General features: G+C 31.2%; 1 long non-coding RNA gene across 1 annotated transcript; it reads right to left on the bottom strand.

Annotated features, from left to right (window-relative positions):
* Positions 1 to 13,662: 13,662 nt before the first annotated feature.
* LOC118201234 (uncharacterized) lies at positions 13,663 to 15,562 on the bottom strand. Its single transcript, XR_015039525.1, has 2 exons — positions 14,928 to 15,562; positions 13,663 to 13,893 (listed from the first exon to the last, which is right to left on the bottom strand). It is a non-coding gene; the product is annotated as an uncharacterized LOC118201234 (long non-coding RNA).
* Between the last annotated feature and the right edge of the window lie 3,860 nt (positions 15,563 to 19,422).

The following is a 19,422-nucleotide window of genomic DNA, read 5'->3' as shown; positions in this document are numbered from 1 at the left end:
GCAAGCTAGTTTGCTATACGAAAATAAAATAAAATTAAAAACCCTGTTCCTTAGACCATATCAACTGGCTGTTTACCCAAGTCTCATATATTGCTATAGCACCAGATGTTAAATTTAAATTGACCACTTCATTTGAAAGTTATAAAATGGACATTTGTATACTATGTTATCTTTTAGTACATGCTCAGCTGTTGAATTTTTATGGCAAAGGTCCTGAGGGGTATCTGCTTAAAAGAAGAGATGCCCTTCTTTGAGCACTTTTTGAATGAAACTGACTTGTATTCATATTAAACATAGGGAAAACTGTAAAAACAGAAATGTAGCTAACCCATTTGATAGAATTCAAACCTAAATTGTATCACCAGTATTCTGTGTCTTATCTATTCGAGAACCGACACCGGTGGGTATTCTTCTAAAGCAAGATTTTGGTTTATGTTTGCATATAGATATTACTTATGCAGTAGATCATTATCAGACGTATAAAAATAGTGATATCATTGAATGAAATTAAAAAAAATAATAATTCCATTTTGCTACAAACTTCATACACAGGAAACAAGAGAAATAATGCTTTGAATTTTGCTCATCAGAAGAAGCATTAAATAATACAGCACTTTTGATGAGCACAGTTAATTGGTGTGTATATGTATTTTAATCAGTGAGCTGTTCTAAAAGATGTTTCATGGAATGGTCAGACTTTCTTAATTTCTCAACCAGACTAGCAGCATTGTTCATCTGACATGAGACAAACTTAAATTAAGATATACATAATTTTTAAAACAGGGCACATAAATTTCTATATAATGGCTAACATAAATTATATTTTATGATAGCCATTATATAGAAAACTGGCTATATAAACAGAAAATCTAAAAAATGCAGCCGCCTATTCCACAAACAAAAAAAGGACAAATAATCTTAAAATGAACTCAATGATTGCAGACTATAGTAATAACAATTTATTCAAAATGAATGTAGATACAATATTTTACTTTTAAACATGTCAAGAAACTTGTAGTGATCATCCAGCTAATTCAGTTTGCTTTTAAAAAAGTGTGCATTGAAATAATTAAAAAAAAAAAAAAAAAAAAAAAAAAACAAGAATTTAAAGAAAAAAGAACAAGAGCTTTTCATTATTAAAAACTGTTATGACCTAGAAGAAATCTAATCATATCCTTTCACATTACCATCCATGCACATCAATCACATAATCATCCAGCTAGTTGGAGAAAAATGGTTTTAGGTAATGAATTATTTTGCTTTTTTAATTCCCCTGATATGAAACTCAGCCAGATCAGGTTCATGAATTTAATTGTAAAATACGGGTATTGAGAAGCAACTGTCATTGGCGAAGGACTTGGGCATATTGTAGATGACAGTAGGAATCTGCCCCATAGTTATCCCTATGGGACGGACGGATAGAGGACTAATGTCAATTTCAAAAATATGTCTCTGCAATAATATTTTATTAAATTAATTATGTGAGGTTTGTTTGGTGCATTATGAAAAATGAGCACTATTTATGAACAACTTCAGATACTTAACAGTAAATTATCATCACATACATCACAAAAAAGAAATGTATCTCTTTGAGTGTGCATATAGTGAGCTTGGATATATATATATATAAAAGTATATTTTATTTAGTATTATAATATATTATACTTTTTCATATTTTTATGTTAAATGATAATTCTTAAATAGATAAGAATGAATGAATTTATAAAAACAATCATCTCAACCTTTATAATAAATGACACCTAAAGGTTTTCTCAAAATTTAATACAGTTATTCCCATACATGTTGATTTGGCATCCATAGTTGTTATGGCCAAACTATTATAATGCAAATAACAGAAGAAAAAAAAAATACAAAATGCATTTTAAATGAGAACAGGCCTTGTACTAAAATTCCAATCATAAGCCAAAATATACAAGTATAAAATAAAAAAATTAAAAAAATATTGTTCTGACATCAAATACAAAACTGCTTACTTTGCTTATAGTACTTAACATTTTATTCAGGGTTAAATTAAAACATCAAAATTCTCAACATTAGAGATACAGAAAATATATTAAAAAAAATGTATATGATATAGTATACAATCTCAGCATGCACAATTTATCAATTAAATTTGACTTCCTTTATACGTATTTTTCAAATCATGAGAAACAGTTTTTGGCTGATTTTTGTGATGAAACATTAGAAGATATTTTCCAAGAAGGGATGCTTTAAGGCAAACTGGCTTGCATTCATATTACACGTGGAAAAATCATGACGACGCTTATGCAGGCAGTCCATTCACCAGGATTCAAGCTATTAGTGTTCAGCTTCTCACCAGCTTGTCCACTGGCACACAACAGCCTCTTGTAATACATTATCTGCAGACATGAAATCCTGTATTTATATGAAAAGAAAAAGTTATACATTCAATATTAATTACAAAACCCATTTTCATACATGCCTACTGACAAATTATAAGTAATCCTCAACTCATGATGAGTATTGTTCCAATAGTTCCATCGTAAGTTCATACTGATGTAACTCAGGGTCTTAATAAAATTATACCTTGGTATGTTTGACTATATTGTTATGAATAAGGCTTCTGTTTTACATGAAAATGGTTTAAGGAGGTATAAACTTATGTGACATTTATAAACAATTTATTTGCATACATTCACATGAATTTTATAAAATTAATACATATACATCCCTTTCATTAGTTGATAAGAACAAAAATATATACAAAATTCTTTTAATTAAAATAATGGATAAGTAACTGTTACTTATTTGAAAGAATTATTGTAAAATACAACTTAGTGAAAAATTATTATTCAGGTATGATCAGAATCCTATAAAAACAATGCATGTATGCATAAGCTGTTTATATTTTTCTGTAAAATAAACATTTGATCTGGACAACTGCATACTTTTATTTCAAGATGCTTTTTTAGTTAGGACTACCTAATATGCACTAATGTTTGTGAAAATCACAACCATGAAGGAATTATGCACTTTGAACCAAACTTACATGAAATGTAAAGTGAGTTAAGACATACAAATGATTAGAATTACAAAGGGATTATGCATGCATGAAATGAGAACTGGCAGTACTAAAGGACTGTAAAGTTGTGCTGAAATCTGTTTATCATCCTCCGTCTGCAGTGAACATTTAATTTGTGCTCAGTATGCCTCGTCAACAGTGGAGGATGCCATACCAACAAGTTTGACCGAGGCCACATCGTCTGTATGGAAGAGGGTGGACTTTCATGTCAAACAATCACAGCCCGCACACAGCACAATGCCACAACAGTGATGCATGTTTGGAAGAAATGGACAGCGAGAACCAAACAAGGTGAAATCCTGGCAATGGGGCACACAACAGCACAGGACAACAAACACCTCATCTGCATGGCTGTGATGGATTGTAGAGCATCCTCTCGTATGTTAGTACAATATTGGAGCATGGTTACAAGTGTTCGTTGCTGTCTGCTGCAACATGAACTGCATGCAAAGGTTCCTCTACGCAGGATTGCCCTGTCACTGAGTAACATATGCCTCCGACTTCAGTGAGCACTGCAACTCAGTGCGTGGCGTGCTCTGTGGCAACAAGTTGCTTTCTCCAACAAATCTTGCTACAATCTGGAGTATAATGATGACAGAGTATGCATTATTCGATGCATTCCAGGCACTATATTTTAGGGGGAAAAAATGCCTGTGCACAAGCCTTTTTTAAAGTACAACAGGTTTTGCATCTTCCCCAGATATGTTGCTCAATCAGCATGCCTAGGATTTCATCGGTCAGCGACTCGCACGTACAGCTAGTGGGGCACACACTGAAACTGAACTTTCACATCAAGTCAAAGCCATTCCCCAGGATTACATTCAGAACCTATACGATTCAATGCCACGATGTGTACAGGCTCTCGCTCGGCATGACAGAAACTCAAAGTACTGATTTTCCAACTTTCGTTTGTAAATATGATCGTTTACTTGTATCACTATCGGTAATAAGTGGAATAAATTTCATTCGTTTCCAACAATTCCTTCATGGTGTTGCATTTTTCACAAACATTAGTGTGTCTACAGCTTCCAGTGCCTGTTCAGCATCCTCTCGTATGTTACTCAAGATAAATGACTAACTGAAGACAATTTTTAATCTCTATTGAAATGCTCGTAATGATTCATTGCTAAGCACAGAATCTTAAATAACACTTGTCACTGCTAGCAATGCCTCATTCTGCCTCTAATCCATCATCAGAAAATTCCATCAACCTGCTGTGGAGGAAGCTCCACGTTTATAAAGTCATTGCCGTCATCTTCAAAGGCAGAATTACAGAGGTTCTGGGAATCCCATATTATCTTTAAATTCTTTCAAAGCTTTTCTCAAGTCTTTTCTTGTACAATGCAATCATAAAATGCTTGTTGAAATTCTATTCAGTATCAACTGTAATCTCCAAATGCGGCTTTATGAATTTGTGTCCATCATCTATACAAATTACACTGAACAAAAACAAAACAAAACAAAACAAAAAAAAAAAGCATTATCTAATTTTTAAAATCGCATTATCTTTCGGCTATGCTGAACTGGATGACGAAAGGGGCAATTCTCAAAACCTGCACATTTCCAGGAAACCCATGTAGCTAGGTTACCATTTTCACTTACTACAAAGACAACGCCAAACAATAATCGATTATCGCTCAGATTGGGACCACATGATCCTTCAGAAGCAGAACTTTCATCTGATTGGTTCATTTCTAACCGGGACAGAGTTTCAGCTGAGACATTTTTGGCGAGGTTTGAAGAACTGTCACATAGCCGCTACATTGTTTCTGTAGCTAGGTGGGATTTTTTTTCTAAGAATCCTCCTATTTAAACTAGTGCTACCAAAAATCTTGCTTCTCAGGAAAGTCCCGTCTAGCAGGGACTGTTGCTAGAAGTAAATAACCACTTTAATCAACACTCACTAATAATATAGTAAAATCACAATGACCAAAATTAGCCTCAATCCACTATGTCTAATCCGTTTTCAAAACACATGTTTCGCTTTTGTGATAAGAGGAGAGTGGAATGTGGAAATGAACATGAGCTCAGCATAAGAGCGTATAGGTAGTGATCACTTTAGGTTTTCTACAGATGACATTCAGTGGATGAGTTGAATGTTGCCTTTTTTCCCCTCCGAGATAGCTAGATGGTGTTACTAGGTGGCTTAAAATACAGTCAAAAGTCTTTAATCCGAACCTACAAACTACAAACTTTCTGCATATGCTTAAACGCATGCGCATATGCATTTAATGTATAATGGACAGTATAAGCTAGGCTAAAATTATCTATTTCAGTTAATGTTGCAGATCGCGTTGTTCCTTAATCTTCTAATTGGATCCGGCTTATTATTTTTTGCAGACTGTTAGAGCAATTTTATAAAAAGTAAGCTTGAACTTTCGATTATGTCGAAAAGAGTTTCCGATTCTGGAGATATCAAAGGATTTACAAGCGAAAGCATGTTTTGATGTCCATCAAACAAAAAGGGGAATTGCTGCAAAAAATGGTTAAAGGCATGAAGAAAGTGACAGAGAGGTGATTTGTTTCTCTAACCATTCCGAAATCTGTTTATCAATTTCACGCTGCTCTGCGGGAGAGGGGGGTACATCGCAGCGCGCAATGAACTGGAAGTTGATCTGTCAGCACTATCATCTTCAGGGCAGATGTTTTTATTTTATTCGGCTTATAATTCCTCACTAAATGTAGTATTTCATCTCGATGTACTCCGTCTTTGATATGATTTAAATCAAATTCATCATTATAAATATCATGAATACACATGAAATAGTTTTCTGGTTGCAATTTTCTAATTTCGACTATGCGTAATGTATGCTTTACGCATGCGCACTTTGAAAGAAAAGTTTAATAAAGTAAACAAATAAATATTAAACTTTTTTTTGTAAATTTTGATACCCTTTAGATCATAATTGCTCTTTATTTCATATTTTTAATTTTATAATTTCTGCATGCCATCTTAAAAAGATTTAAACTGATGAGCTATAATACAAAAAAACCGATAATCCAAAATTGCCGAAGAGTCCAAATTAAAGACTTTTGACTGTTTACGATAACCAAATGAGCACCACAGCATTTAATGGGTTAATATATGACATAATTACACAGATTGGAATTTGCTAGCAAGTTTGCCCTTGAAACAGGAAAGAAAATTAAAAATCCTGCTCCAGAGGACATTCCAGCTGGCAACTTTATGAAATTTATATACTACTGTTATGAAATAATTTGATCCAGTTTTGTGAAATTAACAAAATATATGGCATTAATGAACTATACAATCATCTGATGCATATTTTAACTTTGAATGTCAAAACAGAATAGGGACTTTTTTTTGGCACTGTGGCTGATTCTTACCTTTAGTCATAAAGATGATTATTATGATGCATGTTGCTTTATCGAAGACCTGCCAATGATGAATTGCTATATTCACCCCCCACTTTACAGTGCTGAAATTTATTAAAAATATTTCCCTCATTTTCCACTTTTTTCAATACATTATTAGAATGAGCTTTCCTATAGTTTAAAATGTATTTGTTGATGCGGTTATCATTGTCTTACTTACAAAGACAAAATCCCATAAATACATACAAAGGTTACATTGAACCTTTCTTCTTGTAATTTTTTACCTTAATGCCAACTTAACACAAGAACTGTTGAAACACAGTGAAGCAAACACAAACTGACATTCATTCTATGATTTCAGCTGCATACTCAACTTCTCGACTACGACTGTGCAATTCTAAGATGTTTCTTCAAGTAAAAAATTGGTCAATGTGTACATGGATACCGAGGATGTGTAATTCTTAAAAATGCGCCAAGCAGTGGGTGATTCTTCATTGTTTTTCTTGAAGTCCTGTTTTAGATATTTTTGCATGTTTACAGAATTAATTCAAATTTGTAACCGGCAATATGATGAGTTAGCGATTTTCTAAAACACACGAAAACAATCGATTTGGCAATTTTTTTAAAACTCACCAATCTGGACCATAATATCTAGTTTTACCATATTGCTGTTGTGAAAAGACACGTTTGAAGATGAGTACAAGTTTAACAATTTAAAAATACTGTAATCCTAAAACCAAATCATATGGACCATGGCAGACAAAAAAATAAGAAAGGCACTGCTAAAGCATATGGTTAGACATGGCCAGAATCTCATAAAAAATAGCACACATTAGCTTCCTGGCAAAACATACTTTGGCTCAACTTCAATGTTAATGTTTCTGGTTAAGTAGAAGCAACATTAAAAGTGGTTTGTAGTAAATGCTGCCAAATGAACACATAACTGAAATATTTGCTGATATTAAGAAAAATATTAATTTGTTCAGCTAGACATTTAGCACCAATGCTCATCCAATAACAACAACAAAATTATAAATTTGTTCACAGAATGTAATAAGAAATTTGTGTAAATAAGTACGTAAGCAACAACAACAACAACAACAAAAAAAAAAAAAAAAGGCACATCAATATTACTGCCACACCATACAATTACATTTGAATAAGAAAATAAGAGTTATGCGCACAGCATTGAAAGAATACCTTTGAAGTACACCATACTCATTTCTTACCCTGAATCGAGCAGAACCATGTAATTATTTAATCTGCAACTACATTCTGAAATTTAATAATACACACAAATTATATACATTTAATACACATTTTGTACTGAAATTAAATAATTACAAATATAGTTTTTACTAACCTATACATGCAGAAATTCAGGAAAAAAAGATCGCCAGATCGCATTCACCAGTTTGCTTTAGAAAAATGAATTAACATAAATAATTACAATTGAAAACCTATTCATTTAAGCAGATAATGGATTATAAATTTTAATTTTACCTTACAATCAAGAATGAGAATAGCCGCATCACACCCACACCAGGCTGCATACAGGCAAGAGAACATTTAACTGGGCTTAATAACAACTACATCACAGCAAAAGCTACTGCTTCTTGCTGCAATTTTTAATTTCGCTACAAATAACAGAATAATACTAGAATTGCTTACAATAAATGTACATAGAATGTTAGGATTTAGTATTAATATTACACGCTCTAGCTCGGCTGAAGTTAATATGTTAATGTTTCTGGCTAAGCATGTTCAACTAGATGCATTATTAAAGCTGATTTCCAATAACGTATGGAAAGTGGAGCGCAGATAACCAAAATATTTGCTCGGCCAGATATTTAACATTACTATTAATACGATATCAAAGAGAACATGAAAAAATGAGTATATTTGTTCAAAAGAACACAGAAATACAAGAATATATTACATTTCGCAGTATTTAATAATAAATATGGGTGAATAAGTACATAAACACCACGAATTTTTTTTCTTCCTTTTAACTGCACACACAAACCAATAAACTATATACAATTCATAAATAATTTTGTATTCAAAGTTAATTAAATATTTACAAAATCAAAAATAATTCTTACCTATACATTCAGCAGAAAACGAATTATGCCTATAATTGCGGTCTGTGCAAGAAAAAAAATAATATTGATTAAAATTAATCAAAAAGACAATTAAATTTAAAAAAAGACTATTCATTTAAGTGGAAAAAGCATTAGAATTTTAATTTATTTGAATTTCAACTTAAAATTTGGAACAATAGATATCACTCGTATACTCACCACACCATCCGACCACGTTCGAGAACAAAATGGCGCTCGATTCGCATGGCACATTGGAGGCATGTTCATGCGCAGATGGTCTCTGCGCGACCAGTCGTACGTTTAGCATTTTTACCATGTTAGAGCTAGCCGTCCGACGTCGTACGAGTAGACACTTCCAACCTCTGTCACTTTCTTCGCTATCGGAAGCGAATTACAATGACGAGGCATTTGATTTAAATCATATCAAAGACGGAGTACATCGATATGAAATACTAAATTGAGTAAGCAATTATAAGCCAAATAAAATAAAACATCTGCCCTTAAGATAAGGATAGTGCAGACAGATCAACTTTCAATTCATTGCAGGCCGCCGCGGCGTTAAAGATAAACAAAGTTTAGATAAACAAACGTTAAAGTTTAAGGGACGAATTCAAGTGCAACGCTTGTCATGGTAATCGCACTTGCATTGCAAAACCGAATTCAAGTGCAACGCTTTTCGGACACGCCTACTGAAAATACGTCACTACCATAGAGGAATTTTGCGGCTACTCCTGACCTGCCGCAAACTCTTAACAGTGACTGTAAACAAGATGGCTGAAGTGATTTTGCTCAGACGTTTAAGAAATCGGAGAAATGCTGATCGAATCCCTTGGCATTTAAGAGACAGTCGTAATGCTTTTGAAATGTCGGAGCGTGAATTCATCAGTTGATTCAGATTAAATCGTTTTGCTTCAATGAATTGAAACTTTTTCTGAAGGCAACTGCCAATGGATATTCTCTGCAAAAGCAGGTTTGTTTTTACTTTAGATTATGAAAACTGAAATACTTCTGGAAATGTTTCCGAATCAAAGACTATGCTTAAATGACCTATTTGAGAATATTATTTATTTTTATACGTAAACACACAAATTTTTAATGTTATTGTATCAGGATTCTTTCTTTTTCATGCCTTTTTTTTTCGTGGTAATAATCGAAATCGTTAATTACTGCGAATTTTGGAATGCAGTAATAATATCACCATTAATTTATTGTTTTAATTACTCTAAAACGTAATCTCGGAGAAATTGTTTTTCTAACAGAAATTATGCATATGCCTGTGTTTGAGATATATATATATATGTATATATTTGGGATTAGTTTTTTGGAATATTATATATTTTTTCATGGTTTTAGATACGTGCATTTAATTTACATATGCTCTCAGAATTTCAGTGATATAGTAAATTAGTTTGCAGCAATAATTAATCTTTGATATGTATGCAATTAAAATTTCATAATTTAAATTAACTTTATATGAATAGAGAATATTTGTTAAATTCAAATTGCATTCTTTGCAGCAATGGCGCATGAGAATTATTTAAATTTAACTTTACTTTTTATTCTTATGAAACAATATATATATATTCTGTAACTGTAGGGGGAAAAAGCATGAATTTTTCTCAGCTGTTTAAACAGTTCCCATGTGTAAAATAGTATTTCATCCCCCAAAATATTAGTTAATTTTCTCCTAATGTATAATGTCTTGCCTGTTCATACAGTGTGATTAATGTCATGGTAATTTTGGATACTTTCTATAGATCTTGCATAATAACTACACATGTAAGTTATATACACATTCGTAAATCTCTTATGATATGAAAAGTTATTGCAGACTTTCACATAACTATTAATAACTTGATATTCTCGATAACAGGTGACTTACCTTACTTCCGTAGACCATGATCAGAATTAAATAAACTTATAAGGTTATCATACTAAATTACACGAAAAGCAGCATGACATAAATAAATACAAAGAAATTAAATGTATTTACTGTACTAATAGATTATTATATTACATGACATTGGTTTTGCCCATGTATAATGGGAATGAAAGCCAGTTTTCCATAGAAAGTCCTCTACAGGGGCATCTGTTTTCTTAAGCAGATTGCTTTTACCACATTTCAGTGACCTTGATTTAAGTATGAAACTGGATAATATTTTCTTTCTGCATGAAATGTGTTAACTGAGTTTTAGAAATATAAGCCATCTTGCAGTTAGTGTGATAATACTAATTTTTGGTACCTCCATATTATACCATCAACCATGAAAGTTGTGCTAATTACTGCTGTGGAATTCTGAGCCAGACATTTGTATACAGCAGTTACAACAAACCATACATCAGTCTCTCTGCAGAATACATGAAATAACCCTGCTGTGAAAGTATTGGACCCACTTCGTGAAAAAACATTCGTTCATTACAACTGTTTTATTTGCGGTCAAATTTTACCAAAAGCTCATTTTAGAATGCTATGAATACAAGTTGTCCACAGGTAATTGTTCCAATTTCTTACTGTTTTGTTCGCTATTTCCACACACAGTAGATGTTAATTCTTTCGACCAGCTGTAAAAGAACTGGAGTGCAATCACAAATGCGATTCTACCTAGCTTACCAAGAATTATTTTGGGTTACATACAAATGAAACCGCAGATGTTGCGAGTGTAGTGATGTTAATTTTTGTTTTGTCTTCATTAACCAGAAAAATAAATTTTCCATTAATGGTGAAAAGCTAAGAAATATATGATAATAAGTATAATATTATAGTCATTTCAAATTACTGCAAGAATGTTTCATTATTATTCAAATAATAACAAAATGCTATCTATACTATAATTATAGTGAAGTATAGATATTAAATAATACAAAATATTAAATAAATTTTAGAATCACCTATTTACTATAATTACTACAATGTAATGAAAAAAGGGTAGCTGTAATGGTTTTTTTTTTTTTTTTTTTTTTGTGTGTGTGTGTGTGTTTGTTTTAACGTTTTATTGCATATTTTTAAATAATGAAAAAACAGTGACATATTTTTGTTAAAAATGGAAAGTAAACTCCTTAAAAAGACTGATTTATTAATATATCAACTATATTTAATGTTAAAAATCTGTGTATTAAAATTTCAGATGAAACTTTCTTTTGACTGAAGATTTATGTTTTTCTAGGTATGGAATGCTGGTCTGAGGATTCTCTATGCTATAGGACAATGGCCAGGCAACACTCATGATGCATTTATATGGAGTGGACTGAAACAAAATCTAGATAGTATTTTGTCGCATCATGCATATCTTTGGGAAATAGTGGATTATATTCCCATTTTATCACGGGAATATCTCTATAATGAGAAGCACAGAAAAGTTCGTGCAGCTATAGAGATCAAATCAAGATTTAGGGTACTGCACGATACTGGTGGAACACTATTGTATTCACAAAGCAAAATATGTAAAATGGTCATATCTGGTGGCCATTTTACATAATATATGCTTAAGGTATTGTGTTGAAAATCCTGAGATTGATGTGTTTGAAGATGATGAGTTGGTACCTTCAGAAAGTTTTCAGTCAGTGCATTGCACAATGAATTATCTTTAAATTTTGAAACTCGATAATAAAAACCCAAAGTGGGCAACAATGAAGCTCTGGCAAAGGTGAAACCCCCTTCATGGATAATAAAGAATATATTATGAAAAAAATTACTTTCATAATATATTCTTGGGGACCCACAAGCCATGGTTTATATTTAAACCTGTAACTAAATGCACAACCCTAAATGATTTTAATTGATAATAATAATCCTAAATAATTTTATTAGTCCTGGTTTCAAATGCATACTGACAACTTTTATCATTATTGTTCTTCCCTCTGAATTTCTTGTTTCCATCATTTATGTTTAAAAACTCTTCACTACCAGAAATAACTTAATAGGCTTTATATATATATATATATATTTTAGTGTTGGTATGCCAGTCATGATTTACAATAGTAAGTCACTATAAATTAGCATTGCACTTAATTTATCTTAAACTTAGCAATAAGATTTACTGCACCGAAATTCAGTTTCTTCCAAAAAGTCAAATGTTTCCCTTTTGTCCCCTTCCGTGGGACAAGATAGAAAATTTCCATGTGACAATACACATTTAATAGCATAAGAACTTCATGCTTATTTATTATAGTATAAATTAAAACAATTATTTCACTCTATACTGTTTATGTCTTCTTGGGGATGGGCAAAACAAATATTGGACAGTTCAATTTTCCTCCACCATTCCTGTGAGCGTATTCTTCGATTAAGCAGGGTTTTGCTCCAATTCCTGATTTACAATATTAGATTAGCATAATATGTAAAAAATAAACAGCCTATGATTTATGCCTCCATATCCTCTTGTATTTTTAAAGAACATACATTTTTCTTTTAATTCTAGATTTTAAAACATTAAGGGAAAGATTGTTTGCTGAATTTAGATTTATATCATCATTACGCATTCACTATAATAACTTACTGCATACTTACCTCAGTGGGTTTGCCATTAAAAGAAATACATTTAAGTAAAATCATGAGTGTATAATAAATTGTTTTCAGCCAAAAAAAGAGAAGGGGGAAAATAAATACAGTTTGATTCACTTAATTTTTAGTACGCGACTCAACATTGTTATTGTAAACTAGACATTAGCCATACTTTAATAGTTGTCATCTCTGTATTTTTAGAACTTCGAAATTAGAATGTCAATTTTATCTGCCATTGTTATGGAGCTGTAGGATATCGAATGTTATTTCTTCAATGATAAAAAGAAATGAAATTTTTAATACCACATCTCATTCATATAACTTATTAACATAATTGAAAAACAATTTAATTCATTTCGTGTTATATCTGAAAATTAAAATTTGTAATACATTGACTAAAGATTCTTACAGGTCTTATTCCCATTTTCCTCCAGGAAAAAGATAATTGCTGTGTAAAATGCATAAATATTTTCACGAGACTTATAATAGTAGTATTAGAATTATTATAATGTTTATGTCATATAATGGATCTGTGAATTTCTTTTAAATAATTTTTATAATCACAAAATTTTATAAAATTAAGAAAGTAGTAAATTTTACAATTAAAATATGAATCCCACACTGCAGAAATACATACAAGAATGAAAACACTGTAATATTTGAAATGCATGATTTATTTTTTTAATAAATTAATAATTATATTTTGATTTTCTATGACAGCAGACTGATTTGCAACTGATTGCTTATACAAGTCACATATTTCACACAGTACATTAATATATTCTTCTGCGTTTCAATTATTTCCTTTTCTGCAGCTGTAATCTGCAGCAATTATCTCTCTTCCTTTTTTCTCTTCGGTCTCCTGCTTCGAATAGTTGAGCTTCTATCTGAGGGAAAATTTTAAAATATTCATTCAAATTCAAATATTCTTAATTTTTATATTTCATAATGTAAAACACTTTTTATAATTAATTAAACAATGAAACTTCTCTAAAAAGGAACAATTCATAATATTGATTTCTTTAACTTTCAATTTTTTCCCTTTATAATTTTTAAGACTGTTTATAGATCAAGAGGATTTAATGATAATTATTTTAAATTCTTAAAATCTTGTTGTTAATAAAAGACATACTCTGTATATAATGTTCGCAATAAAGAATTGAAATAACTCTTTTGTATGAGAAATATTAATTTACATCTGTTATAATTAATTTATACCTGCGGTTCTCAGCCGGTGGTATGCAAAGAAACAAAATATTTTTAACTATGAAATTCAAAAATCTCATAAAGAAAAGAATAGTTAATAGAAATTTCCTTTGATCGAAATTGACTTGAAGATTTGGAAAATGACACACTTGTTAACTTTTGGCTGAACCGAAAAAAAGAATTTAAAGGCATTTCAAATAAAGCTATCAAATTTGTATTGTCTTTTCGCACAACCTGTTTGTGTGAAAAATGATTTTTTCCATGTTAAATTTGAAATATAAATACTCACCAAAATAAAAAGTGGATCCTAATTTACCATTAAATGAAATAAGAGCAGACATAAAGAAATTAAATATTAAAGTATTATAACTGAAATTTTGATAATCAAGTGAATAATTAATTTAATGAAATTTAATTTTGATAATTAAGTAATCATCAGTTTTTAATTTAATAGTTTTTTATGTGTACATATTTAATACAAAGAGTGTGCAAATGGCAATATATATATATATGTTTTTAATATTTCTATTGAGGAATTGAAAAATAATCATTGTAAAATTAGTGGTAGTATTAATGTTTTTCAGTTTTTGCTTAGATGGTACACTACAGTCAAAAGGTTGAAAACCGCTGATTTATACCATTAAAGTTTTTCTGTTGGGAGGAAAAGGAAAAGAAGAATCCAGAAAACATTAGATTTTATGTAATAGATACAAACTTGTCATTCCTAAATGCCATTACAGATTTCCTCGTGATAAAGGTGTGGAATTTTCTAATGTAAAAAAGAAAAAAGCATAAAATAAGCACAATTTACTCAACAATCTTGACTGAAATATACATGCTTTCAGAGATAGCATAAAGCAAGAAAAGTTTACTCAACAATCTTGATTGAAATATACATGCTTTCAGAAATAATATACAAAGCATACTGCATAATCAAAGTTATGAGTTTATATACTATGAGATACTATACATGTTTATAATATACCACGTTCCTGTACACCTAACACCTCGTCCACAATTTTCTATACAATTCATTATTATTCTATACAAGATAGTTCCTGAAACATAACTGACTTAAGAGAAACATGCATACTTCTAATTTATGCATAATAATTTGACAAACATTGATTTCAGGTAAAGAGCTACATGTATTATATCAAAGAAAGAATGAATAAATGTAGTTTGCCTTTATCCTACAAATACTTAAAAACATTTACATTAAAAAAAATGAATTATTCATAATGGTAGCAAATTTTTAATGAAAAACAAAACAAGAGTTGAAAACTTAATGCAGTTTTTGTCAATATTTTACTCTCTTAAAATTTATATAAATGTATAGAAACTTGAAATGCATACCGCATTTGGCTGGAAAACTTGTGGTATTGTGCTGCACTCTAGGGAAAGGGAAAAAGTATACAATGAAGCAATCATAAGAATAAAAGATATTTGCATATTATTGAAACCACCTTAATAAAAGTTACCAAATTTTCAAAAATGTGCCAAACTCTGGCAATGATTATGTATCAAAATTTTTCAGGTAACATGCTCATGACAATTTTTCATTCAAGCAATGTCACCATTTTCATATGTGTTCCTTATGTTGTATTTCAAGTTCCAATGGTTTTTAGATACGAATAGTTGTTTTAGATTAATTTCAGATTTAAAATACTGCTTGTGGAGCTTACCATCAAAAGAAGAAGCTTTGTTAAAAGTTCTGCAGGAATGGAATATTTTAGTACAAAAATTTCTAATGGAAACAACTATGAGATGAATTTGGTACATAGAAAAGGCATGCAGTATCAAGTTTATGTAATTCTCTGATTTTTTTCTTTTAAGTGAAAACAGATCACTTGGCAGAAGTGCTAAAAAATTAGACAAAAAATTTGTGGAAAATGTTTTTTTTAAACTATCATATAATTTTTATTTAATAATTCAAATTAGTGTTTTAAAATTTGTTAAATGTTTTTTCCTTTGATATGTTGATAACATTTTGCCAACTTAGATAAATATTGATAGTTTGGTTATGCTAAAAGCAAGCTGCAAAAACAACGTACTTCTCCTGATAAGTATTTTTCTCTTTTCATTTATAAAGACCACCAAACTGATCCAGGTGTTTGTGTTAATACGTAAGTACCAAAAAATATTGGAAGAATGCACAATCAAAGATGGCAACCAGTATGGTAAAAGATATAATTAATATATACAATGAAAGAAATCTTATTAAAAGGCGACTTTCATTATCAGCAGAGAAGCATGACACAGTTACAGTAAAGAAATTAAGCTTTTGTTTCTGCACTTGTAGCTTTTAATAGCCAAAAATTGTTTTTTGAAATTTTATGAAATAAATAAATCTGAACATAACTGATATCAAATGAGAATCTGTCCAAACTTTCACTTAAGAAGCAGAAAGTGTACTGTAAATGCACAATATAATGAGCAGAACACAAAGCATAATTTATAAATTAACCTTTACTCTGGATGTATATATTACATTAATATCACATTAGAATTATCAGGGTTTCATATAATTTTTTATTTATTGTATTACATTGAAATACCTTTAATTTCATTTTTATATTTTCCCAATGATGTACAATATAAATCTAAAAATTGCTCTTAACTGTTTCATCACATAATGAATGTCTAAGGGAAGGAATGCCTGCGTGGAAGACTAAGGAAAACTTAGTATTCATGCTATACATTGAAAAAATGAAGAAAACACTCATGCAACCAGCTTTTTCACCTGGATTTAAAAAGAGACTGGGATAGCGGTGTTCAGCAGGCTTATCTGCTTGTAGATAGATGGGCTTATTAATTACTATATAATTCAAGAACTAGTTAATTTTCATATGGTAAACATGCCTACTGTCACTGAAGAATCATGCATCTGCATTAAACAATAAAAATATAACACAAATTTGAATTTTAAATTAAACTTACTATTAGAAGAATTAAAACCAAATGCTGTAATTTGAAAATGGGAAAAAAAATGTGGTTTATATTTGAAAAAGCAAGGATTTTTGTCTGAAAAGTAAAATATATTTTACACACACCTGTTGCTCTAGATTACTTTGGAGGGAATTTTCTATAGGATAAAGTAAATAAAGTTGTACACATTAAAAGAAATATACATGTCTGTATATTTCTTTCGTTTTCAGGACTGGAACAATTCGTTACACCACACTTAAACGCAGTAAACACTTGACCATAAGCTCAGAGAAATCATGGGAACTGATGTTTTTTGTTTACATCGACACGCAGTCTCATTGGATATTGATGTAGTTTATCGGACAAGCTCTCCTGGCACGAGAGCAAACCAGCTCCCCATTGCAATTTTGACGTCATCAGTTACCAGAGCGGTAAAGCATTGCACTTGAAATCGACTTTAGCAGACGATAGCAGGAACGCCTCTTGCGAGATAACATTTGCAATTTATCAGAGCGTTGCACTTGAATTCGCCCCTAAATAAGCAAAGGATATGCCTTTATCCATTTTTTGCAGCAATTCCACTTTTTGTTTAACGGACTCCGAAAGATACTTTCGCTTTGTATATCCTTTACATATTAGTAAATATAAATCGGAAATTCTATTTGACATAATCGAAAGTTCAAGCTTACTTTTATAAAATTGCTCTGACAGTCTGCAAAAAATAATAATCCGGATCCAATTCGAAGATAAAGGAACAACGCAATCTGCAACATTAACTGAAATAGATAATTTTAGCTTAGCTTATCCCGTCCGTTATACATTAAACGCGCATTCGTAAACGTATTTTGCACACGCAAATTCGCAGCGGTAAAGGTCTTACGCGCAAGCGTCAACGCGACGCATGCGCAGAAAATTTGTAGCTTTGAGGTCCGGATTATAGATCATTCCGGATTATGGGTGTCCGAATTAACGACTTTTGACTGTATCAAATTTTTATTTGATTTATATTCTCTTATAACAGCTGGAAAAAAGGAGTTAGAGTTATAAGATCATCAATCAATTTTTTTAGGTTTTATTTTTGATATGTTATTAATAATTAAGACACAATAACACGCCGAATAAATACTAATTCAGAAGTCAAACAACAAAAATCAGCGTTATACCTACAAAATTTTCACAGGACTAGTTTCGATGGTTTTACCGAACCATCATCTTCAGCTGCAAAACCGCAAATGAAAAAGATAGGAAATAATGATTAGATAAGATAAGAAAGCCTGAACAAGAATAAGCAAGTGGCGCCATCTGTTGGCGAAACCAGAACTAAAACATAATTTCTCTAAAAGCCGAAGGCAAATTTTGATTGGAATTAGGATCGTTAACTAGAACAGAAAGATTTTTATGAATGTGAAATGCCTCTAGAAAATCCAGTTCTCCAATGGAAGATGTTTTTTGAATAATTTTGGCAGCAGAAAAATTGAAAGTGTGATTTTCGGACCAGCAATGTTGAGCAACAGAAGACTTCTGTGTTTACTTTTTTCTAACATATGCCTCATGTTCTTTGACGCGAAATTTTAAGGCTCTCTTAGTTTGGCCAATGTAAATTAAACCACACTGGCAAGGAATCCTATAAATACCCCAGGAATTCATATCCGGAATGGGGTCCTTGAGTATAGAAGTTGGAATTTTATTGATGGGAGAATAAACAACCCGAAAGTTAAATTTCTGCAAAATATGTGCAACTTTATAGCTAATTGATGGAAAGAAGGGAATGACAACAGAATTTTTATAATCTCCTAAAATAAGAGTGTGGCTTTTAGTGTGTTCAGATGAGAATTTTTTAACTGCTTGATTAATAATGTTGGGTTGTTTATTCTCCCATTAATAAAATTCCAACTTCTATACTCAAGGACCCCATTCCGGATATGAATTCCTGGGGTATTTATAGGATTCCTTGCCAGTGTGGTTTAATTTACATTGGCCAAACTAAGAGAGCCTTAAAATTTCGCGTCAAAGAACATGAGGCATATGTTAGAAAAAAGGAAACACAGAAGTCTTCTGTTGCTCAACATTGCTGGTCCGAAAATCACACTTTCAATTTTTCTGCTGCCAAAATTATTCAAAAAACATCTTCCATTGGAGAACTGGATTTTCTAGAGGCATTTCACATTCATAAAAATCTTTCTGTTCTAGTTAACGATCCTAATTCCAATCAAAATTTGCCTTCGGCTTTTAGAGAAATTATGTTTTAGTTCTGGTTTCGCCAACAAATGGCGCCACTTGCT

Source organism: Stegodyphus dumicola, chromosome 2 (genome assembly GCF_044657685.1).
Source record: "Stegodyphus dumicola isolate Sdum_Otavi_A_Nest chromosome 2, ASM4465768v1".
In the NCBI taxonomy this organism is placed as follows: Eukaryota; Metazoa; Arthropoda; class Arachnida; order Araneae; family Eresidae; genus Stegodyphus; species Stegodyphus dumicola.
The sequence above is the reverse complement of the archived record's forward strand: the minus strand, read 5'-3'. Positions and strand labels throughout refer to the sequence as shown.